The following is a 26,306-nucleotide window of genomic DNA, read 5'->3' on the forward strand; positions in this document are numbered from 1 at the left end:
TAAAGATACCCAAGAGTTGCACATGTGTCTAATTTATCAACGTGTCGGTTCTGTGAACCATTGATCTACAATCCTGTTAGACACTGCAACTTCTTGGGATCTTAATACTTGGGAATTCTTCGCTTGCTTAACCCTTGGGCACGACCTACTTCCACATTGAACAAATGTGACACCACCTATGACTGCTGCACCTCTCCTGCCTACGGTTTATAAGCTGCTTCTCCGCACATATGCCGTATTCTATTCAAGATTGATGGACTGACCACATCGACTCAAGGTTGAGGGACTGATTACCTCATTCTCCTCCTGTTCTTTATGTTTCTCCTATGTATGGACTGACGAAGCCACTGTGTGGCGAAACGTTTCCTCAATAAAGATACCCAAGAGTTGCACATGTGTCTAATTTATTATGTTCATTTTATTTCATTAATATTGATATTGGCTTTCTTTAAAATAAGTAAAGGATGCCTTGTCTTATTGGCTTTAATATATCAATGCTGATATATTCCATAAGAATAAAGACGACCTATGAGTTTAAACTGTTTAGTTGCAAATTTGAAATTTAATGAAATTTCTAAAAACTTGGAATCAGTGGATTCGGAACAATTGCTGGAGACTGCCTCTCCTGATTGCTGGAGACTGCCTCTCCTGATTGCTGGAGACTGCCTCTCCTGATTGCTGGAGACTGCCTCTCCTGATTGCTGGAGACTGCTTCTCCTGATTGCTTCAGACTTTGTATTTAAGAGTTTTATTAAAACAAAGCTAGACTTTTACTTTGAGATACTTAAATTATAAATATCCAGCATTATTAAATAAAATGATTTCTGTGTAAAGACTAGAGAATATTTCTTCTGGTCGACGTCAGACACTAAAGTGCTGAAACTATTTTTGTACTAAATTTGGAATTTGAATGGGAGTAGCGATTGGGGGATGGGGGGTCTCTGACCCTTTGTGACAAGCTCATCCAGGTATCCCATGCTTTAACCACTTCTGGTCAGATGGTTTACTTAAAATTGTTATGACTACTTATGGTCAGACGGGGGTAATATATCATTGTTGGCTCTGGGCGGGGGGGGGCTGACTCGGACAGACACCTCACTCAGTCTTGTAGCTGATGTATGTTCGGGCAGACACCTCATTCACTATTGTAGCTGATGTATGTCTAACGTCAGTGTATTTCACTTGTCTTTTTATTTTATATTTATATTTTTTAAGACCGTAATCTGTTCAATTCCCTCAAACTCCAACATCTCTTCACTCTTTCTTCTTCTTCTTCTTGCTTTTCCTCCTCCTTCTTTTCCTGCTCTTTCCCCAACCATAATAAGTCTTTCACATATTTTATCTCTCGTTAACTCCCATTAAAAACAGTCACGATCAAACACAACAAACAACCACACATTTTTGACACCAATGAAAATCCTGTAATTTAACAAACTACCACTTGCTACCACCAAACTACACTACCATTACCAACTACTACCACCAAATTATTGCTCCAACTTCATCTTGTTCCATACTTGTATGTCTCGTAACAATAAAAATGCTTTCAAATGAGCTGATGTAGGTAACAGCTCTTAGCTTGCCAATAAAGTTAGGAATCCTTAACCTGTAAATAGCTTGTCAATAAAGCTAGGGATCCTTAACCTTGTCAAACTCTGTGTAAAAAAAAAAAAAAACCTACCACCATTACTTCTATGAGCTACTACCACCAGTCTATCACTATCACTCACACAACTAGCACTACCTGCTACTACCACCATCTCCACAACAAACTACATACAGCTACACATCACCAGTAGCACAACTACGATCACTTACAACCACATCATAGCACAACCCCCCCCCCACACATCAGCAGCAGCATCACTACCACCAAGCACAATCATCATTACTAACTCCATCAAACTACAATTACCAATAACACCTAAACCAAACCACAACCCCCACAAATATCTCCACCAAACCATAATCACCACCACAACCTCCACTAAACCATAGTCACTACCCTCACCAAACCATAGTCACCACCACTGCCCCTACCAAACCACAATTGCTGCCACTACCTCCAGGAAACTACAATCACTACCATTACCACAACCAAACGACAATCACTGCCGCTACCAACACCACCACCACACCACCACAACAGTCACATACATCACCATCTCCTCCTATTCCACCTCTTATCTTCCTTGCCTGCCTGATATCTGGCTCACGCCCACACACACACACACACACACCCACACACCTACACCAACACACACACACACCCACACACACACACACACACACAACGTCAGTGAACAACCCTACAAGTGATAACCAAAGTATTAGCAAAAATAAATAAAGGCGAGAGAAAGCCTGAAATTATACAACAAAATTTCAAAGTGCCAGTTCGTTGAGGCCTAGTTGGCACCTGTTGCCACATTGTTACACATATACAAAGTACAAAGCGAGTGACTAAAGAGAAAAGATCAAATAGAATTAAGAGAGGGTGGCTAACGACAAACTGTGATGTAGCACACAGCGTGAACAAGCTAGCCAGAAAGGGGATATATATATATATATATATATATATATATATATATATATATATATATATATATATATATATATATATATATATATATATACATACATATACATAAATATATATAAGCAGAGGTGGTGGCAGCAGTAGGCCTGAGGGAGTAGCGCCGCCATAACAGGTTGGGTGTCATCACAAATAAGAAGTGTACTTACCAAAAGTGAAGTGTAAATTATAAAAGTAGCAGTATACAAGTGATAAGTGTGGTAAATGAGGACTCAAAAGGGCAACGAGAAAAGAATAGTTGAAGAAGTCAGCGGCGGAAGGGCGAGGTGCACGAGTCATCGTACAACGAGCATCGTACATCAGGCATCTGGATGGATGTCCCCTCTGAGGAGTAACGTACAAATCACGTGTTTGTGGTTGGCGGGAAGTTTTTGAGTGGTAGAGCCGGCCCTGCGATTACTGGTGGCTGGCTATCACAAACCCTGCTCCAGAGGGATTATCATACACACAACACCTAGCAGTAGTAGGAAGATAAAATTTGTAGGAGCAAGGAATAGGCAGGAGGATTAAGTCGTGGCTAATGGGACAACAGTCCTGACAACAGTTTCGAGAGATAATGTTTTAGGACACAAAGACAGTACAATCTGAGAAGCAAGTATTGGGTACACATGTAGTAAAAGGTAGTACATAACTGGGTGAAAGAATGACTTGTTAACACATGCTAGTATTATAATTATTAGAATTACTCTCAGTGTTAATGGTATCATATTAGTATTACGGATACACAGGGGTGAATTGTATTTCTGGGACATAAACAACTGACGTGCTCACACACACACGCGCGCACACACATACACTCGGGGCCAGGAGCTGAGTCTCGACCCCTGAAACCACAACTAGGTGAGTACACACAGCTGATCCTTGGAATTTGACCGCATCCCCTCACCCCCCCCACACACCTTTCCCTCCCCCACAGACCTTTCCCCTCCCCGCTCTTGCCTTCACTCCCTCCTCCCTCCTATCTTTTCCTTCCCTTGCGTTTCTCTCTCTCATAGCCTTTTTCCCTCCCCTTCCCCCTACTCTTTCTTTCTCTCTCTCCCTCTCTCTCTCTCTCTCTCTCTCTCTCTCTCTCTCTCTCTCTCTCTCTCTCTCTCTCTCTCTCTCTCTCTCCCTCTCTCTCTCCCTCTCTCTCTCCCTCTCTCTCTCCCTCTCTCTCTCCATCTCTCTCTCTATCTCTCTCTCCCTCACTCCCATAACCCTATCTCTCACCCTCCTCTCTCTCTATAGGCTTCTCTCTCCATCTCTCCATTTCTCTCTCTCATAGCCTTTTCCCTCGCCCTCCTTTCTCCCTCTCTCTCTCTTTCTCTCCCTCTCCCTCTCCCTCTCTTTCTCCCTCTCTCTACCCTTTCTCTCCCCCCTCACATTTCTCTCTCTCCCCCTTGGTCTTATCCCTCACCCCCATACTCTCTCTTCTCTCTCCCTCTTTCTACCCTTTCTCTCTCCTCTCTCTCCCTCTTTCTACCCTTTCTCTCTCCCCCTCACACCCTCTCCCTCCTCTAGCCTTCTGTCTGTGGTAATAATAAAAAAAAAAAAAAAAAAAGGGTGGCCCTAGAGGACGGAAAACCAGAGATCTGGTAGACGAACCAGGGAGGAAAGACTGGGAGTTAGAGCTCCAAAAAAGGGTGGAAGAGTGGGGAAGGAAGATAGAGCTTGGTAAGAAAATGGAGGAGCAGATAGCTGATGAGTGCAGGAAGTGGGAAGTACAGGTCTTAGCAGCAGAAGCTAGGATACAGTGCTTAGAAGAGAAACTGCAAAGCCTGAAACAGATTAGAGAGACAAATGACAATTCAGATGTGACATCAGGAAATTCAAAGTCAGGCGCAGACAAGGGGACGGTAAGCAACAACGGAGACATGCCGTACACGAAGGCCCTATCAGACCCACGTGGGGCCAGGGAAAAGACGATGAGCACACTAAGATCAAATGACAGGTCCGAAGACAATGAAGGTATGCTATATGCAGAGATTTTAACAGCCAACTGCAGTAGCAAGGGACAGCTGGTCAGGAAAGACAGTTCACTGAGAATAGAAGTTTCAGATATGACAGGGACTGAAGGCAAGAACATGTCAATGGAAGGAAATAAAATGTCTCAGAGGAAGCAGATGGAGACTCAGTGGGAGGAGGAAAGGGCGAGGTCAGTTTTTGTGTACGGGCTCCAAGAAGCCAAGGGGGACAACTTTGAAGAAATAAAACAGGAGGAGAAAAAAATGATTGAAGGCATCATGAAAACAATAGGTGAGGGCGATATGACCCAGGTGACAAATTTTCAGAGAATTGGGTGGTTTGCGTGTGGAAGGATATGGCCTGTCAGAGTAACTTTCAAGGAAGAATCAGTTCGAACCAGGATTCTGCAAGAGAAAGCAAGACTGAGGGACAAAGAGGGGTACCAAAGAGTATACCTCGACCGCGACAGAACACAAGAAGAAAGGACTACACTGAAAGAGAGGGTACAGAGACGCAAGGAGGAACGAGAGGCAATGACGAAAATGAGCAGGACCCAGACACAGGAGGAAGGGCAAACACACCCCACAGAATCTCCCACCAAAAGACTCCAACCGCGACATTCCCAACGCAACTGAGCAACCTATACTACAACCCACTCACTGTTCCCTCTGCCACCAACCCCCATATCACAAACCTCACCCCAACAGCTGTCCCTTATGGGCATTCTGACCCCACCCCCATTAACACAAACCCCACCTACACCACAGCCCCATATAGGCCCCCACCAAGGCTCTCGCTCCCCCAACCCCAATATTCTTGCATGACCACAATGATAGAAAAGAGACTGAAGGTTTGGTACACAAACACGGATGGAATAACGAATAAACATGAGGAGTGGAACGAAAGAATCAGTGAAAAATCCCCAGACATCATAGCAGTCACAGAAACAAAACTCGCTGAGACAATAACAGACACAATCTTCCCAACAGGATATCAGATCCTGAGGAAAGATAGAAGGAGTGGAGGAGGAGGAGGGGTTGCACTGCTCATAAAACACTGATGGGGATTTGAGGAAATGGAAGGCATGGACATGATTGGAGAAAGAGACTACATTGTAGGTACAATTCAGTCCGGAGAACATAAAGTAGTCATTGGAGTGATGTATAACCCTCCACAGAACTGCAGGAGGCCAAGAGAGGAGTACGAAGAAAACAACAGGGTGATGGTGGACACACTGGCTGAGGTGGCAAGAAGAGCTCACTCGAGCAGAGCAAAGTTACTGGTAATGGGCGATTTCAACCACAGGGAGATCGACTGGGAAAACCTGGAGCCACATGGGGGTCCCGAAACATGGAGAGCCAAGATGATGGATGTGGTACTTGAAAACCTCATGCATCAACATGTCAGGGACACAACCAGAGAGAGAGGGGAGGATGAGCCAGCAAGACTGGATCTTGTGTTCACCCTGAGCAGTTCAGACATTGAGGACATCACTTACGAGAGGCCCCTTGGAGCTAGCGATCACGTGGTTCTGAGTTTTGACTATATAGTAGAGTTACAAGTGGAGAAGGTAACAGGAACTGAAGGGGACAGGCCAAACTATAAAAGGGGGGACTACACAGGTATGAGAAACTTCCTGCAGGAGGTTCAGTGGGACAGAGAAATGGTAGGAAAATTAGTAAACGAGATGATGGAATATGTGGCAACAAAGTGCAAGGAGGCAGAGGAAAGTTTTGTTCCCAAGGGAAACAGAAATAATAGGAAGACCAAAACGAGTCCTTGGTTTACCCGAAGGTGTAGGGAGGCAAAAACTAAGTGCAACAGAGAATGGAAAAGGTACAGGAGGCATAGGACCCAGGAAAACAAGGAGATTAGTAGAAGAGCCAGAAACGAGTATGCACAGATAAGGAGGGAGGCCCAGCGACAGTATGAAAACGACATAGCATCGAAAGTCAAATCTGACCCGAAACTGCTGTATAGCCACATTAGGAGGAAGAAAACACTCATGGACCAGGTGATAAGGCTGAGGAAAGAAGGTGGAGAACTCACAAGAAACGATCAAGAGGTATGTGAGGAGCTCAACACGAGATTTAAGGAAGTATTTACAGTAGAGACAGGAAGGACTCTGGGGGGACAGACCAGATTGGGACACCAGCAAGGAATATACCAACAAGTGTTGGACGACATACATACAGATGAGGAGGAGGTGAAGAAACTGCTAAGGGACATCGATACCTCAAAGGCAATGGGACCGGACAACATCTCCCCATGGGTCCTTAGAGAGGGAGCAGATATGTTGTGCGTGCCACTTACCACAATCTTCAACACGTCCCTGGAAACTGGGCAACTACCTGAGGTATGGAAGACGGCAAATGTAGTTCCCATTTTTAAAAAAGGAGACAGAAAAGAGGCACTAAACTATAGACCTGTGTCATTGACGTGTATAGTATGCAAAATTATGGAGAAGATTATCAGGAGGAGAGTGGTGGAGCACCTGGAACGGAGCAAGAGTATAAATGCCAACCAGCACGGATTCACGGAAGGCAAATCCTGTGTCACAAACCTTCTGGAGTTTTATGATAAAATAACAGAAGTAAGACACGAGAGAGAGGGGTGGGTTGATTGCATCTTCTTGGACTGCAAGAAGGCCTTTGACACAGTTCCTCACAAGAGATTAGTGCAGAAGCTAGAGCATCAGGCGCATATAACAGGAAGGGCACTGCAATGGATCAGAGAATACCTGACAGGGAGGCAACAACGAGTCATGGTACGTAATGATGTATCACAGTGGGCACCTGTGACGAGCGGGGTCCCACAGGGGTCGGTCCTAGGACCAGTGCTATTTTTGGTATATGTGAACGACATGATGGAAGGGTTAGACTCAGAAGTGTCCCTGTTTGCAGATGATGTGAAGTTAATGAGGAGAATTAAATCTGATGAGGATCAGGCAGGACTTCAAAGAGACCTGGACAGACTGGACACCTGGTCCAGCAAATGGCTTCTCGAATTTAATCCTGCCAAATGCAAAGTCATGAAGATAGGGGAAGGGCACAGAAGACCACAGACAGAGTATAGGCTAGGTGGCCAAAGACTGCAAACCTCACTCAAGGAGAAATATCTTGGGGTGAGTATAACACCGAGCATGTCTCCGGAAGCACACATCAATCAGATAACTGCTGCAGCATATGGGCGCCTGGCAAACCTGAGAACAGCATTCCGATACCTTAGTAAGGAATCATTCAAGACACTGTACACCGTGTATGTCAGGCTCATACTGGAGTATGCAGCACCTGTTTGGAACCCGCACTTGATAAAGCACGTCAAGAAACTAGAGAAAGTACAAAGGTTTGCGACAAGGTTAGTTCCAGAGCTAAGGGGAATGTCCTATGAAGAAAGATTAAAGGAAATCGGCCTGACGACACTGGAGGACAGGAGGGTCAGGGGAGACATGATAACGACATATAAAATACTGCGTGGAATAGACAAGGTGGACAAAGACAGGATGTTCCAGGGAGGGGACACAGAAACAAGAGGCCACAATTGGAAGTTGAAGATACAAATGAGTCAGAGAGATAGTAGGAAGTATTTCTTCAGTCATAGAGTTGTAAGGCAGTGGAATAGCCTAGAAAATGACGTAGTGGAGGCAGGAACCATACACAGTTTTAAGACGAGGTTTGATAAAGCTCATGGAGCAGGGAGAGAGAGGGCCCAGTAGCAACCGGTGAAGAGGCGGGGCCAGGAGCTAAGAATCGACCCCTGCAACCACAAATAGGTGAGTACAAATAGGTGAGTACACAGTGTCACGCATGTTGAGCTCCGTCAATTTTTGTGTTTTTCTGCGGCCCCAGAGGGAATAGAGCGCGGAACATAGGCGTGTCCAAAATTTTAAGTGCATACAATCATTAAACCCCGCATAAGGTAAACGTAAGTGATCAAGAAGAGAAAAATATAGATAATAGTGTCAAGTGCATAGTGGCCAGAATAACGGCCGTTACTGGATGGCGCCATAAGGGAAGTGGTTTGTGAATAACAGTGAGGGGAATTAATAAAGACCAGTGACTAGCATATTTCCCAAGAGGACAAAAAAATAGACCAGTAACAAAACCGCAGAAAAAAAGTAAGATGTTAGTGTAGAAATAAGGGTAGGTAGGAGAGTGCCAGGAGCAGGGAAGTGGTTGGTAACTAGACCTACAGGTGTTGCCACAGTACGTCCTGTGTTTCCTGAAGGATTGTCACGCATATAGTCATACGTAATAGAGCATATAACAAGTGATCAGTGTTGTAAATAAGGACTCAACCTGGTAATGAGAACAGAATAACTGAAGTGAAGAACAGGGGAACCCGGGAGGAGCAGCAAGAGTCATCATACAGCTACAGGGGAACCAGGGAGGAGCAGCAAGAGTCATCATACAGCTGCAGCTGAGTTGGAAGACTTCTGAAAGGTGTAAAGTACAAAACACCTATGTTGTGGTATCAGGTGCATGTTGAGATATTGTTTTGGCCCTGGGTTGCTGGTAGCTGCGGGTCATACACCCTGCTCCAGAGTGTTTATAATATATACAGCACTTAGCAATTAGCAGAAAGACAATTAGTAGGGGAAGGAAGGTAGCCTTGGTAGGATACGTGCACGCACAGGAGTAGGTGAGGCCTAGTACTTTTAAGCACACAAAGACAGTGCACAGTGGGAACTAAGTGATTGGGTACACATGTAGTACATATGTAGTACATATGTGGGTAATAAGGACTCATACACACTTAAACTCATAAACACACACACACACACACACACACACACACACACACACACACACATACACACACACACACATAGGGAGTACACACACACACACACACACACACACACACACACACACACACACACAGGAAGTATTTCTTCATAGAGTCGTCAGGAAGTGGAATAGCCTAGCAAGTGACGTAGTGGAGGCATTAACCATACATAGCTTTAAGATGAGGTATGACAAAGCTCAGGAAGCAGAGAGAGGACCTAGGAGCGCTAAGTGAAGAGGCGGGACCAGGAGCTGAGTATCGACCCCTGCAATCACAATTAGGTGAGTACAATTAGATGAACACACACACACACATATGTTAGGAAGCATTTCTTCAGCCACAGAGTAGTCAGTAAGTGGAATAGTTTGGGAAGCGATGTAGTGGAGGCAGGATCCATACATAGCTTTAAGCAGAGGTATGATAAAGCTCACGGTTCAGGGAGAGTGACCTAGTAGCGACCAGTGAAGAGGCGGGGCCAGGAGCTTGGACTCGACCCCTGCAACCTCAACTACGTGAGTACAACTAGGTGAGTACACACACATACAAACACACAGAGAAAGTGCAAAGGTTTGCAACAAGACTAGTCCCAGAGCTAAGAGGTATGTCCTACGAGGAGAGGTTAAGGGAAATCAACCTGACGACACTGGAGGACAGGAGAGATAGGGGGGACATGATAACGACATACAAAATACTGAGAGGAATTGACAAGGTGGACAAAGACAGGATGTTCCAGAGATTGGACACAGTAACAAGGGGACACAGTTGGAAGCTGAAGACACAGATGAATCACAGGGATGTTGGGAAGTATTTTTTCAGCCACAGAGTAGTCAGAAAGTGGAATAGTTTGGGAAGCGATGTAGTGGAGGCAGGATCTATACATAGCTTTAAGCAGAGGTATGATAAAGCTCACGGCTCAGGGAGAGTGACCTAGTAGCGATCAATGAAGAGGCAGGGCCAGGAGCTCGGACTCGACCCCCGCAACCTCAACTAGGTGAGTACAACTAGGTGAGTACACACACACACACACACACACATGCACACGAACACACACACACACACACACACGCACACGAACACACACACACACACACACACACACACATGCACACGTACTCATATACAACAGGCCTAGTGTCTAATCGACATGTGCCTAGGACAAAATGGTAACTAACACACACACACACACACACACACACGTGTGCACACGAACACACCCACACACACCCACACACACTCACACACACCCACACACACCCACACACACCCACACACACACCCACACACCCCCACACACACCCAACCACACACCCAACCACACACCCAACCACACACCCACCCACACACCCACCCACACACCCACCCACACACCAACCCACACACACACCCACCCACACACCCACCCACACACCCACCCACACACCCCCACACACACCCACACCCACACACACCCACACACCCACACACACCCACACACACCCACACACACCCACCCACCCACACACCCCCCCACACCCACCCACACACCCACCCACACACACCCACACACACACACAAACACACACACCCACACACCCCCACCCCCCCACACCCCCCCTCACCCCCCCACCCCCCCACCCCACACACACGCAACACACACACAACACACACAACACACACACACATTGCCAGACTCACACATACACTCCCCCCTCCCCCCCTCCCCCACCGACATCTCACTCCTTCACCTGATCCCTCCCCTCCCTCTTTCACCCTCACCCTCCCCACCTCTCCCTCACCCACTTACCCACTTGCTTCACTCTCCTTCCCACTCCCCCTCCCCACTACTCTCCCATATAGCCACAGTTCCTCCTCTACCTCCCCCCCCACACTCTGACATATACAATACTAACCTAACATACAGAATTACATAGGTTTCCCACTCTGAGGCAATCAGGATAAAACAAAAATGGGTTGCCAGAGAGCAACAAGAAAACCCAAGGGACAGGAGGAGGAAACTGCAAAGGAAGATTGGGCAGCAGAACTCACAAAAAGGGAACAAGAATGGGAAAAGAAACTAGAAGAACTCAGCATGAGAATGGAAGAGAGGATAGACATGGAAAGCAGGAAGTGGGAGGTGAAAGTCAAAGCAGCAGAGGCCAGGATGCAGAGTTTAGAAGAGGACCTGGAAAATCTGAAACAGCCTAAAGAACTAAAGAACATTATGGGTTTGACAACAGAGACCGCTACCTCAGCCACAAATAAGGGGACTGTAGGGAAAGGAGGAGCAAAACTGCATGTAGAAGCTCTATCAGTGGAGACTGTAGTAAATGAAAGAGCTAAGCTATATGTGGAGGCCCTAAAAGACCACAACAGAGCCCAGGGAAAGCCGAGATGGGAAAATGACAGGCCACTGAGCCCGTGTACAGTAGCTAGTGAAACTGAAGAAAGGAAAGCTGCAATGGAGGAAATCAAATTGAATGAGGGGATACACAGGGATATGCAGTGGGAGAATGAAAGGGTGAGGTCAGTCTTTGTGTATGGGCTACAGGAAATTGAAGGGGAAACATATGAAGCAAGAAAACAAGGGAAAAAAAAAGCAATTGAAAGCATCATGAAAGTAATCGGAGAAGACGACATGACCCAGCTGGAAAATTTTCGGAGAATAGGGGGGTTTGTAAAAAAAAAGAAACCGGCCAGTGAAAGTGACCTTCAAGGCAGAATCGACTCGGAACAGGATACTGCAGGAAAAAGCACGATTAAGGGACATGCCGGGATACAGGAAGGTGTATCTCGACCGCGACAGAACACAAGACAAAAGGCGGAAACTGAGAGAGATGGTACAAAGGCGAAAGGAGGAAAGAGAGGGGATGGAGAAGACAGACAGGAGATCCCAGACACAGGAAGAAGATCAAATACAACCTCCCTCACAGCTTCCTATAGAAGCCTCCCAATCAGGTCAACCCCAGTGCAGCCAAACACTCTAAACCACAACACCCATGCCATATCCAATGCCCCCACCCACTACATTACAAACTCCACCCCCACAGCAACCACCCATAGTTCCTTATCAGGTCTCCCACTTCCCCAACCCCAATACACCTCCCAGACCACAGTCTTAGAAAAGAAGTTGAAGGTATGGTATACAAATGCAGATGGAATAACAAATAAGTATGAGGAGTGGCACGAAAGAATCAAGGAGACATCCCCAGACATAATAGCACTCACAGAAACAAAACTCACCAGAATAATAACAGATTCAATCTTTCCACCCGGATATCAAATCTTCAGGAAAGACAGAGGGAGGAGAGGGGGAGGAGGAGTTGCACTGCTCATTAAAAGCCAGTGGGGTTTTGAGAAAATGGAAGGAATGGATGGCACGGGTGAAAGGGACTACTTAGAAGGAACAATCCAGTCTGAGGGACATAAGGTGATAATTGCAGTAATGTACAACCCACCACAGAACTGCAGGAGACCAAGAGAAGAATACGATGAGAGCAACAGAGCCATGGTCGACACACTAGCCGAGGTGGCCAGGAGAGCACACGTGGGGGGAGCAAAGTTACTAGTTATGGGTGATTTCAATCACAAGGAGATTGACTGGGAAAACCTGGAGCCCCATGGGGGTTCCGAAACATGGAGAGCCAAGATGATGGATGTAGTACTGGAAAACCTCATGCATCAACATGTTAGAGACACTACCAGAGAGAGAGGAGAAGATGAACCAGCAAGACTGGACCTTGTATTCACCTTGAGTAGTTCAGACATCGAGGATATCTTGTATGAAAGGCCCCTGGGAGCTAGTGATCATGTGGTTCTGTGCTTCGACTACATAGTTGAGCTCCAAGTGGAGAGAGTAGCAGGAATAGGATGGGAAAAACCAAACTACAAAAGGGGGAACTACTCAGGCATGAGAAACTTCCTTCAAAACATTCAGTGGGAGAGGGAACTGACAGGAAAACCAGTACAAGAAATGATGGACTATGTGGCAACAAAATGCAAGGAGGCAGAGGAGAGGTTTGTTCCCAAGGGAAACAGAAATAATGGGAAGAACAGAACGAGTCCTTGGTTCACCCAAAGGTGTAGGGAGGCAAAAACTAGGTGTACTAGAGAATGGAAAAGGTACAGAAGACAGAGAACTCAGGAAAATAAAGAGATTAGCCGAAGAGCCAGAAATGAATATGCACAGATAAGAAGGGAGGCTCAGCGACAATATGAAAATGACATAGCATCGAAAGTCAAGACTGACCCGAAGCTGTTGTACAGCCACATCAGGAGGAAAACAACAGTCAAGGACCAGGTAATCAGACTGAGGAAGGGTGATGGGGAATTCACAAGCAACGACCGAGAGGTAAGTCAGGAGCTCAACACGAGATTTAAAGAAGTATTTACAGTGGAAACCAGTACGACTCCAGGAAATCAGAACAGGGGGGTACACCAGCAAGTGCTGGATGAGGTACATATAACCAAGGAGGAAGTGAAGAAGCTGCTATGCGAACTTGACACCTCAAAGGCGGTGGGACCAGACAACATCTCTCCATGGGTCCTTAAAGAGGGAGCAGAGATATTGTGTGAGCCATTAACAAAGATCTTCAACACATCATTTGAAACTGGGCAACTCCCTGAGGTATGGAAGATGGCAAATGTAGTCCCAATTTTTAAAAAGGGAGACAGACATGAGGCACTAAACTACAGACCTGTATCACTAACGTGTATAGTATGCAAGGTCATGGAGAAGATCATCAGGAGGAGAGTGGTGGGGCACCTGGAAAGAAACAAGTGTATAATTGACAACCAGCACGGTTTCAGGGAAGGAAAATCCTGTGTCACAAACCTACTAGAGTTTTATGACAAGGTGATAGAAGTAAGACAAGAGAGAGAGGGGTGGATCGACTGCGTATTTTTGGACTGCAAGAAGGCCTTCGACACAGTTCCTCACAAGAGGTTACTGCAAAAGCTAGAGGACCAGGCACACATAACAGGAAAGGCACTGCAATGGATCAGAGAATATCTGACAGGGAGGCAACAACGAGTCATGGTACGCGACGAGGTGTCAGAGTGGGCGCCTGTGACAAGCGGGGTTCCACAGGGGTCAGTCCTAGGACCTGTGCTGTTCTTGGTATACGTGAACGACATAACGGAAGGGATAGACTTAGACGTGTCCTTGTTTGCAGATGATGTGAAGTTAATGAGAAGAATCAAATCGGACGAGGATCAGGCAGGACTACAAAGAGACCTGGACAGGCTACAAGCCTGGTCCAGCAACTGGCTCCTTGAATTTAACCCTGCCAAATGCAAAGTCATGAAGATTGGGGAAGGGCAAAGAAGACCGCAGACACAATATAGTTTAGATGGCCAAAGACTGCAAACCTCACTCAAGGAAAAAGATCTGGGGGTGAGTATAACACCGAGCATATCTCCTGAGGCGCACATCAATCAGATAACTGCTGCAGCATCCGGGCGCCTGGCAAACCTACGGATAGCGTTCCGATACCTCAGTAAGGATTCGTTTAAGACTCTGTATACCATCTACGTCAGGCCCATACTGGAGTATGCAGCACCAGTTTGGAATCCACACCTAGTCAAGCACGTCAAGAAATTAGAGAAAGTGCAAAGGTTTGCAACAAGACTAGTCCCAGAGCTACGGGGATTGTCCTATGAAGAAAGGTTGAGGGAAATCGGCCTGACGACACTGGAGGCCAGGAGGGTCAGGGGAGACATGATAACGACATATAAAATACTGCGCAGAATAGACGAGGTGGACAAAGACGGGATGTTCCAGAGATGGGACACAGACACAAGAGGTCACAATTGGAAGTTGAAGACTCAGATGAATTAAAGGGATGTTAGGAAGTATTTCTTCAGTCATAGAGTAGTCAGGCCATGGAATAGCCTAGAAAGTGATGTGGTGGAGGCAGGAACCATACATAGTTTTAAGGCGAGGTATGATAGAGCTCATGGGGCAGGGAGAGAGAGGACCTAGTAGCAATCAGCGAAGAGGCGGGGCCAGGAGCTGTGAATCGACCCCTGCAACCACAAATAGGTGAGTACAAATAGGTGAGTACAACAGGCCTAGTGTCTAATCGACATGTGCCTAGGACAAAATGGTAACTAACACACATACACAGCTGAGTCTTGACCCATGCAACCACAATTAGGTGAATACAATTAGATGAGTACACACACACGCACATACGCACAGGGTTTCACACCTTCCTGAAACCTGACCTGACACACCCTCACTCCCTCCCTCTCAAACCCCTCTAACCCCCCTCTCTCCCCTCTCCCATCTCTCTCCCCTCCCTCATCTCTCTCTCCCTCTCTCACCCCCTCTCTCTCTTCCCTCTCTCTCCCCTTCTCCCCTCTCTCCCCTCTCCCATCTCTCTCTCACTCTCCTCTCTCTCCCTTTTCTCTCTCCCACTCTCTCCCCTTCTTCCCTCTCTCCCCCTCCCTACTCCTCTTTCTCTCTCTCCCTCTCCCCTCTCCCCCTTATCCCTTCTCTCCCCCTCCCACTCTCTCCCTTCTCTCTCTCCCTCCATCTTTCCTTTCTCTCTCACTCTTCCCCCCCTGCCTTCTCTCTCTCTCTCTCTCTCTCTCCCTCTCTCCATCTCTCCATCTCTCTCTCTCTCTCTCTCTCTCTCTCTCTCTCTCTCTCTCTATCTATCTATCTATCTATCTATCCATCTCTCTGTTTCCTCTCTCACTTCTCTCCTCCCCCCCCCCGAAAAAAAAGTGGTGGGTCAGAGGGGATTTGAAGGACCCAGGGATCAGATGAGAATGGTTCTGGTAGGGAGGAGTGGATGGAGGAGCAGTGGAAAAAGATGGAACAAGAGTGGGAAAGAAAACTAGGAGAGCTTTCTGCAAAAATGGAGACAGAACTTTCTGTGATATTGGAAAGAGGTTGGAGGAGAAGAAGAATTAGGAGTCAGAAGTCGAAACTGCAGTAGCCAGGATAAGGGTAATAAAAGATGAGGTAAACAGGCTGAAGCGAGTTACAGGGGCATTGACCAGAGAAGACACAACATGTGAAGCTGGGAGGAACAACTGGAAGAGGGAGGTATAACATGCTAAGGCCATATCAGCCTACCAAGCAGGGCCAAGGATTGAAGGGGCAGAGCAGCTGGGTGCAGGTGGAGAGGGTTAAATGCAGAAGCACGACCATGCTACCAAGAGCTACAGGAAAAAAACTAGGGAGAAAATGGCCATATACAGACAGGAACCAGAGTCACAAAGGGAAAGGCAATGGGAGGAGAAGGCAAAGTCAGTGTTTATTCATGGCTTCAGGAGAGCGAGGGAAGGACACACACTGAAAGATGGGAAGCAGAAAGAAAGGAGATTGAGAATTTCATCACAGAAATAGGTGAAGAGGACATGTCTGAGACTGTAAATTTTCAGAGAATAGGGGGGTACTTGAAGGGGAGAAAATTACCAATCAAGCTGATTTTCAAGACAGAAACAGTGTGGAACAGGATTCTCCAAGAGAAACTACGGTTGAAATACTCGGCTGAATACAAGAGGGTGTTCCTAGATAGAGACAGAACACAAATGGAACAACAGCAGCTAACAGAGAGGACACAAAAGCGAAAGGAGCTAGGAAGAGAGACAAGGACAGAATCAGCAGAGGACAACCAGAGCAGGGCCGAGAAACAAGAGCAAGCACACACAGAACCATCCCCAGAACCCCACAGCCAATCATGCTATCCCAACACAAACTACAATCCACACTCACAGCTCCCACCCAACACTAAGCTATAGAATCCCACAGTACACTACCAGGTCCCCCACCCTCACAGACCCCCAAGACACAGTGCTGGAGAGGAAACTAAAGCTCATGGAGAGCGAAACGTTGCCACAGTAAAATGTCACATTAGTTGCACTTGTGTCCTTTTATTCAACAGTGTTAAGATGGATGCTATTTTGCCACTTTCAGCCTTGAAATACTATAATATCATTTTACATTTAATTATTTTGCCTTGATGCTGATGAGGGGTCGAACTTGGCCTCCTCTTCCTTGGATCGAATATAAGAACATAAGAACATAAGAACGAAGGAACACTGCAGAAGGCCTACTGGCCCATGCGAGGCAGGTCCAAGTCTCCTACCGGCTTAAGCCAATGCACCCAACCTAGTCAGGTCAGGTCACATTGACTTAAGGGAGGAACACGGCAACCGACCTGGTAGCACAAGCTATCAGGTCCAACTCACACCCACCCACATCCACTCATGTATTTATCCAACCTATTTTTAAAGCTACACAACGTTCTGGCCTCTATAACGGTACTTGGGAGTTTGTTCCACTCATCCACAACTCTATTACCAAACCAGTACTTTCCTATATCCTTCCTGAATCTGAATTTTTCCAACTTAAAACCATTGCTGCGAGTCCTGTCTAGGCTAGATATTTTCAGCACACTATTTACATCCCCTTTATTTATTCCTGTCTTCCATTTATACACCTCAATCATATCCCCCCTAATTCTACGTCTTTCTAGAGAGTGCAGATTCAGGGCCCTTAGTCTATCCTCATAGGGAAGGTTTCTGATACATGGGATCAACTTTGTCATCCTCCTTTGTACATTTTCCAGAGAATTTATATCCATTCTGTAATAAGGTGACCAAAACTGTGCAGCATAATCTAAATGAGGCCTAACCAAGGATGTATAGAGTTGAAGAACAACCTGAGGACTCCTATTATTTATGCTTCTTGATATGAAGCCAAGGATTCTATTAGCTTTATTGCGAACACTTATGCACTGTTGTCTTGGTTTCAGATTACTGCTAACCAGAACTCCTAAATCTTTTTCGCAATCCGTAATATTAAGATCTACATTATTTAGTTTATATGTGGCATGATTATTGTCCTGTCCAACATTTAGAACTTTGCATTTGTCTATATTAAACTGCATCTGCCACTTCTCCGACCACTGCATCAGTCTATTCAAATCTTCCTGGAGTGCTCGAATGTCCTCGTCAGAATGAATTCGACGGCCTATTTTGGTGTCATCGGCAAACTTGCCGATGTCGCTCTTTATGCCCTCATCTATGTCGTTTATGTAGATTGTGAACAGCAGGGGGCCCAACACTGACCCCTGTGGAACACCGCTCGTGACACTTCCCCACTCTGATTTCTCCCCATTTATGCAAACTCTCTGCTGCCTATTTGTCAACCATGCCTCTATCCAGGACAAAATTTCTCCTCCTATTCCATGTGCTTTAATTTTCCTCAATAGTCTCTGATGTGGGACCCTGTCAAAAGCCTTACTGAAGTCCATATACACAATATCATATTCATTACCATGATCTACCTCCTCAAATACCTTAGTGAAAAAAGTTAATAAATTCGTAAGGCAGGAACGCCCCTTTGTAAAACCATGCTGAGATTCGTTGATTAATTTATGCTTTTCAAGGTGGCTACGAACTGCCTCGGCAATTATTGATTCCATAAATTTTCCCACTATGGAGGTTAGGCTTATTGGTCTATAGTTCGAAGCTAAGGACCTGTCACCTGTTTTGAAAATAGGTATCACATTTGCCATTTTCCACTTATCTGGCACCATGCCAGTTTGTAGTGATATGTTGAAAAGATTAGCCAAAGGTGTGCTAAGCTCCTCTTTACATTCCTTTAGAACCCTTGCATACAGTTCATCAGGGCCTGGGGATTTGTTAGGTTTTAATTTATCTATTTGCCTAAGGACCATGTCACTTGTGACCCTAATAGTACACAGTTTATTATCGTCCTGTTCTACATAATTTATCATTACTGGAATATCGCTGGTATCCTCCTGTGTAAAAACTGAGAGGAAGTATGTGTTAAAAATTCTACACATTTCCTTATCACTGTCAGTGAGCTGACCCGAGGAACTTTTGAGTGGGCCTATCTTGTCCCTGATCTTACTTCTGTATACCTGAAAGAATCCTTTTGGGTTAGTCTTCGATTCTCTTGCAACTTTAACCTCATAATCTCTTTTTGCTTTTCTAATTCCCTTTTTTATTTCTCTCTTTAACTGAATATATCGATTTCTCAATTGCCCCTCTCCTCTTTTGATTTGCCTATATATGCCTCTCTTTTGACCAATCAGATATTTTAATCTATTGTTCATCCATTTAGGATCATTTTTGTTTGATCTGATTTCCCTATTTGGAACATAATTTGACTGAGCAGCTAGAACTATGCCCTGGAAAGCATCATATCGGCAACCATCACCACCTACCTGACCCTTAGTCAGGTCATTCCAGTTCAGCCCACCTAAGTAATTTTTCAGTCCTATGAAATCAGCCAAGCGAAAGTCAGGGACGGAGACTTGATTGCCATTATTAGGGGAATTCCATGATATATTAAAACTGAGTGATTTGTGATCACTTTCCCCAAGCTCATCATTAACCTCAAGATTATTAATTAGTGTTTCCCTACTGGCAAGAACCAAGTCAAGGAGGTTATTTCCCCTAGTTGGCTCTGTCACAAACTGTTTTAAAAAACAATCCTGGATCGTATCAAGAAAGTCACCTGACTCTAAATTTCCTGTCAAATTGCTCCAGTCAATCTGTCTATAGTTAAAATCTCCCATTAGCACAACATTTTCGTATGTAGATGCCTTACGAATTTCGTCCCATAGAAGTTTACTGCACTCCCTATCAAGATTTGGGGCCCTGTAAATCACACCCAAAATTAGTTTTTCTCGGCCCTCGAGAAGCTGTAACCAAACAGATTCAGTGGCTGACGCTTCTAATTTAATATCTTGTCTAACACAACAATTTAAATTGTCTCTGACATACATCGCTACTCCACCACCTTTCCTGTTGACCCTGTCAGTGTGGAATAATTTATAGCCTTGTATGTGACATTCAGAGGGCATCTCTCTATCTTTCAGATTGAGCCAGGTCTCTGTTATAGCAATAATATCTATGTCTCCTGCACTTGCAATTAATCTTAGCTCATCTATCTTATTTCTTACACTCCTGCTATTAGTATAGTAAACCTTAAGGGAGCTAGTCCCTTGCTGCCTCTAATTCCAAAGCACATAACCCCTACTGGTTTTGCACTTTTCCCTGATTAAAATAAAACGATTCTGAACGGCATCAATCTATAATGGCTGACTCATCATATGATATGGAAGAAACTTTTTGGAGATTTTAGGCAGTGGAGATGCAATTTTTTAAGATTCTCTGCAATATATGGAGAATGCATCTTCTGGTCAGCTTTAAACTTTCAGTGATAAAGTGTTTTGCGTAAAACAAGTTTCACCTTAATTATTGGTTAAGTATTAATGTGCCAATTTTATTAAGCAAATTGGTTTTTGTGAATGACGAGACAATGTCTTTTGATCAGAAATTAGTCAGCATTTGACTTTAGTGGTTATCTTAGGTTAAATCTGTATAATATACTTCTTTGTGCCCATCACATTTATATGATGTCAAGACTTGTAAATGGTTGGAATGTTTGTATCGAGAGTTTAAAACTTAATTACTGACTTGCATACTTAAATCTTAAACGCTGGTAAATCTTAGAGGAATGTTTGGATTGACTTCTGCCTGAGTAGGTTCCAGTTTGCCTTTTGTATGGAAAACATGAGAAATTTAATATACTGGTTTTCAATGCAATAAATTCCGAGTGCTTCATCTGACTGTCTTCATCCTTCAACGTTGACACTCTGATGACGCAAATTCTTAGCAGTTTAAATCTTAATATGATGGTGTATTTTAGGATATTGGTGTATCTGAAGTAACAGGAAAATGTAGGATATAATTTAGTTTTGTGGTGAGAATATCCTAATATGTCACTTTTATTAAAGAAATTGTGATATTAATGTCCTTGTGATAACATGAGAATACCTCTTCGAATTAATACATATATGTCTCTGCATCAAGGGAAAACGGAATTTATGTGTAACTCCAAATAAAAACTGGAGAGAGTAAATTTTAAAGTGTTGAATAACGAGGAATCTCTTACATTAGTAACTTCATCGTAATATCTAAGAATTAATATCTAAGAACTAATAGCTAAGAATACAGTACAACAACGAAGAAGAAACGATGGCGTAAGGCACTGTGCCTGCCACCTCAGGCAAGCAAACTTTATGACTGACTCTGACTCTAGTAAACTAATGCTTATCATGGCATTCTGCCTATCAGAAAAATTGCCAACAGATTACAAATCATGCAAAAATACAACGGCAATATTTATGATGAGTCTGGTAGTAAGAAAACATGTAGGTCAGAATGAGCTACAAAAGTGGCAGAGTGACACAGCTAAAGCTAGACCAAGTGTATAAAATTGTTAACAGTCAGTATTCAGAATCTCCTGCGTTATATTTTGTAGACGTTAAGAAGCAAAATTTAAAATGTACTGTGCGAAGAGAATATAAATTTATAACATCCATAGAAGGTGGCTAGACCTCAGACGTGATGAATGGTTTGAAAAACCGACAAGTTGAAGATTGAGACACTTATGCAGCATATGGGAATCTTTATTCAGGAAACGTTTCGCCACACAGTGGCTTCATCAGTCCAATACAAAGAGGAAGGCGTAAGGAGAGGAGGAGAATGAGGTAATCAGTCCCTCAGCCTGGAGTCGATGTGTTCAGTCCATCAATCTTGTAGAATGTACAGCATAGGGCCGTAGACGTGGCTTATATACTGTAGTGAGGTGAGGTGAAGCAGGCGGAGGCGGGGTCATAGCGGTACCATCCACTAGTCGAAGTAGGTCTTCGTCCAAAGGTTGAACAAGTGTTGAAGAATTCTTTGTAACAAGATCCCATGATGCTGCAGTGTCTGACAGTTGTGATGAATGGTTTGAAAAAACCGACAAGTTGAAGATTGAGACACTTATGCAGCATATGGGAATCTTTATTCAGGAAACGTTTCGCCACACAGTGGCTTCATCAGTCCAATACAAAGAGGAAGGCGTAAGGAGAGGAGGAGAATGAGGTAATCAATCCCTCAGCCTGGAGTCGATGTGTTCAGTCCATCAATCTTGTAGAATGTACAGCATAGGGCCGTAGACGTGGCTTATATACTGTAGTGAGGTGAGGTGAAGCAGGCGGAGGCGGGGTCATAGCGGTACCATCCACTAGTCGAAGTAGGTCTTCGTCCAAAGGTTGAACAAGTGTTGAAGAATTCTTTGTAACAAGATCCCATGATGCTGCAGTGTCTGACAGTTGTGATGAATGGTTTGAAAAACCGACAAGTTGAAGATTGAGACACTTATGCAGCATATGGGAATCTTTATTCAGGAAACGTTTCGCCACACAGTGGCTTCATCAGTCCAATACAAAGAGGAAGGCGTAAGGAGAGGAGGAGAATGAGGTAATCAGTCCCTCAGCCTGGAGTCGATGTGTTCAGTCCATCAATCTTGTAGAATGTACAGCATAGGGCCGTAGACGTGGCTTATATACTGTAGTGAGGTGAGGTGAAGCAGGCGGAGGCGGGGTCATAGCGGTACCATCCACTAGTCGAAGTAGGTCTTCGTCCAAAGGTTGAACAAGTGTTGAAGAATTCTTTGTAACAAGATCCCATGATGCTGCAGTGTCTGACAGTTGTGATGAATGGTTTGAAAAACCGACAAGTTGAAGATTGAGACACTTATGCAGCATATGGGAATCTTTATTCAGGAAACGTTTCGCCACACAGTGGCTTCATCAGTCCAATACAAAGAGGAAGGCGTAAGGAGAGGAGGAGAATGAGGTAATCAGTCCCTCAGCCTGGAGTCGATGTGTTCAGTCCATCAATCTTGTAGAATGTACAGCATAGGGCCGTAGACGTGGCTTATATACTGTAGTGAGGTGAGGTGAAGCAGGCGGAGGCGGGGTCATAGCGGTACCATCCACTAGTCGAAGTAGGTCTTCGTCCAAAGGTTGAACAAGTGTTGAAGAATTCTTTGTAACAAGATCCCATGATGCTGCAGTGTCTGACAGTTGTGATGAATGGTTTGAAAAACCGACAAGTTGAAGATTGAGACACTTATGCAGCATATGGGATCTTGTTACAAAGAATTCTTCAACACTTGTTCAACCTTTGGACGAAGACCTACTTCGACTAGTGGATGGTACCGCTATGATCCCGCCTCCGCCTGCTTCACCTCACCTCACTACAGTATATAAGCCACGTCTACGGCCCTATGCTGTACATTCTACAAGATTGATGGACTGAACACATCGACTCCAGGCTGAGGGACTGATTACCTCATTCTCCTCCTCTCCTTACGCCTTCCTCTTTGTATTGGACTGATGAAGCCACTGTGTGGCGAAACGTTTCCTGAATAAAGATTCCCATATGCTGCATAAGTGTCTCAATCTTAGACCTCAGACCTTCATTTATACACTAATAAAAAATAAAAGACTTGACCAAAGCATAGTTAGTAGTAAAATAAATCACTTTAGGAAGAGCGCTAAAGCTCCAGAAACGGAGTATAGAAATTTTATATATTGTCATAATAAAGTTCTGATACGAGACAATATTTTAGCATTATTCTGACGTTTATATGCAAGTGCAATAGTATGTCTTGTAGGCCTTAGCTTTATTTTTGTTTATATTTAGTGTCTGTGAGGGTTAAATGTAAGGCAATATATATTTTTTATTAAGTCATCGGCCATTTCCCACCAAGGTAGGGTGACCCGAAAAAGAAGAAACTTTGATCATCATTCTCTCCATCACTGCCTTGCCAGAGGTGTGCCTACACTACAGTTCAATACCTGCAACATATGAGGCCTAGTCACAGACCAGACCGCGGGGGCGTTGACCCCCCAAACCCTCTCCAGGTAAACTCCAGGTATCTCCACCCCTCTTTCAGAGCACAGGCACTGTACTTTCCACCTCCAGGTCTCAAGTCCTGTTATCCGGTTTCCCTGAATCCCTTCATAAATGTTACTTTGCTAACACTCCATCAGCACGTCGTCATGAAAATCATTGGCCTCCACTCGCTCCCATTTAACATGCTAACACACGCTTGCTGAAAGTCTAACCCCTCGCACACAAAACCCTCCGTTACCCCTTCCCTCCAACCTTCCCTAGGATGACCTCTACACCACCTTCCTTCCATTACAGATTTATACACCCACCAAGTCAGTCTATTTTGTGCCATCCTCTCCAAATGTCTGAACCACCTCAACAACCCATCCTCAGCCCTCTACTGACAAGTCCACTCCCAAATATCTGAATACATTCACTTTCATTATACTCCCTCTCTCCCTCCAATTTGATGTCCAATCTTTCATTACCTAATTTTTTGTTATCCTTATCACTTTGCTCATTATATATATATATATATATATATATATATATATATATATATATTTTATATATATATAATTATTATATACATATATTAATTTTTTTTTTTTTCAAAAAAATCCGGCCGTATCTCACCAAGCCAGGGTGGCCCAAAAAGAAAAACCAAAGTTTCTCTTTTCAAATTTAGTAATTTATACGGGAGAAGGGGTTACTAGCCCCTGGCTCCCGGCATTTTAGTCGCCTCTTACAACACGCATGGCTTACGGAGGAAGAATTCTGTTCCACTTCCCCATGGTGTATATATATATATATACACATTAACACCCCTCCTTCAGAGTGGAGACACTGTACTTCCCATCTGCAGGACTCAAGTCCGTCCTGCCGGTTTCCCTGATTCCTTCATAAATGTTACCTTGCTTACATTCCAACAGCACGTCAAGTCCTAAAAACCATTTGTCTCCATTTGTTCCTATCTAACATGCTCACGCATGCCTGATAGAAGTCAAAGCCCCTCGCACACAAAACTTCCTTTACCTCCTCCCTCCAACCTTTCCTAGGCAGACCCTTACCCCGCCTTCCCTCCCCTACAGATTTATATACTCACGAAGTCATTCTATTTCGTTCCAGCATCTTTACATGTCCAAACCACCTCAACAACCCCTCCTCAGTCCTCCTGCACCTACTCGAATCGAATCGAGGACGACGAGAGCTGTCGTAAGATGGGAAGGAAGAAGGATAAGGAAGGATGGAAATAACTGGAAAAGGATGGTGAGGAGGGGAAGAGGAGGAATCAAGGCAAGTGGCCCAACCACTTTGGGACATGTGGTACAAAAGTACTGGAGACGTAGATAGGGAGGCTTGACTGATGTCATTGCTTTGCTCACTAGGAGAGGATGGCGAAGGCAGCGGTAGGAGCTGGAAGTGTCAGAAGGCAGCAAGCAGGATGAGTTGGTTATGGTCTTAAACCGTTTATTAGTGCGGTAAATTGTTTTCGAGAGAGTTGTATCACACTTATGGGAGAGCTGTAGTAGTATTCGTTGGTTTGGAGTTGGTGGAGTATCTGGTTGTAGGTAGGGAATGGTCTTTCTTCGCTTTGGTACGATACAGTGTTGTCTTGGAGATGTTGGATGAGTTCTAGGCGAGTCATGCTTGCAGGGTAGAGCCTCGTGGTGTAGAATATGAGTCCTTTGTGTTTAACCCATGGTGTTCCAGGTAATCGACGTGAGCTAAGTAGAGAAGGCGGTGGTGGAGTAGAGGAAGGTGGTGTTGCTTTGTTTTCAACTTCAGTAGACGAATTAGAAGATGTTTCTGGTGGTAAGGCTTCTGATTGGTTGGATTCAGTGAGAGGTGGTGGCGGTGGAGGCTTCTCATTGGTCGTTGTTGGATTGACGTCACTAGTTGGTGGTGTTGATGGAACTTCTGCAGAAGAGTTGGCGATTAAGTTTTTGGTGAATTTGAGAATTTCTTCAGAAGGTGGAGATGCTGGAAATGTAAATGAAGGCATGTTATTTAATGCAAATAACTCGTTGATGGTAGAGTTAAATGATCCAGGTACAGCCATGTTTTGCATATGAGCGTATAGTAGACAGTAGTGAATCTTCATTACGTCACATGTTGGAGGAGTGATGGTAGTGGTGGTGGTGGAGGCGGGCTGAGTAGATGCTTGAAGTAATTTTGTAGTGTCTGCGCACCTACTCCTAATCTCTGAACTATGGATTCTCTGCATTATATTCACACCACACATTGCCCTCAGACATGACATCTCCACTGCCTCCAGCCT

General features: G+C 44.7%; 1 protein-coding gene across 1 annotated transcript in view; it reads right to left on the reverse strand.

Moving 5' to 3' along the window:
- The window catches only part of LOC128692266 (uncharacterized), a 330,098-nt gene that overhangs the window by 71,016 nt on the left and 232,776 nt on the right, over positions 1–26,306 (reverse strand). The window lies entirely within an intron of this gene.

The sequence above is a fragment of the Cherax quadricarinatus genome, chromosome 6, assembly GCF_038502225.1.
Source record: "Cherax quadricarinatus isolate ZL_2023a chromosome 6, ASM3850222v1, whole genome shotgun sequence".
NCBI classification, from domain to species: Eukaryota; Metazoa; Arthropoda; class Malacostraca; order Decapoda; family Parastacidae; genus Cherax; species Cherax quadricarinatus.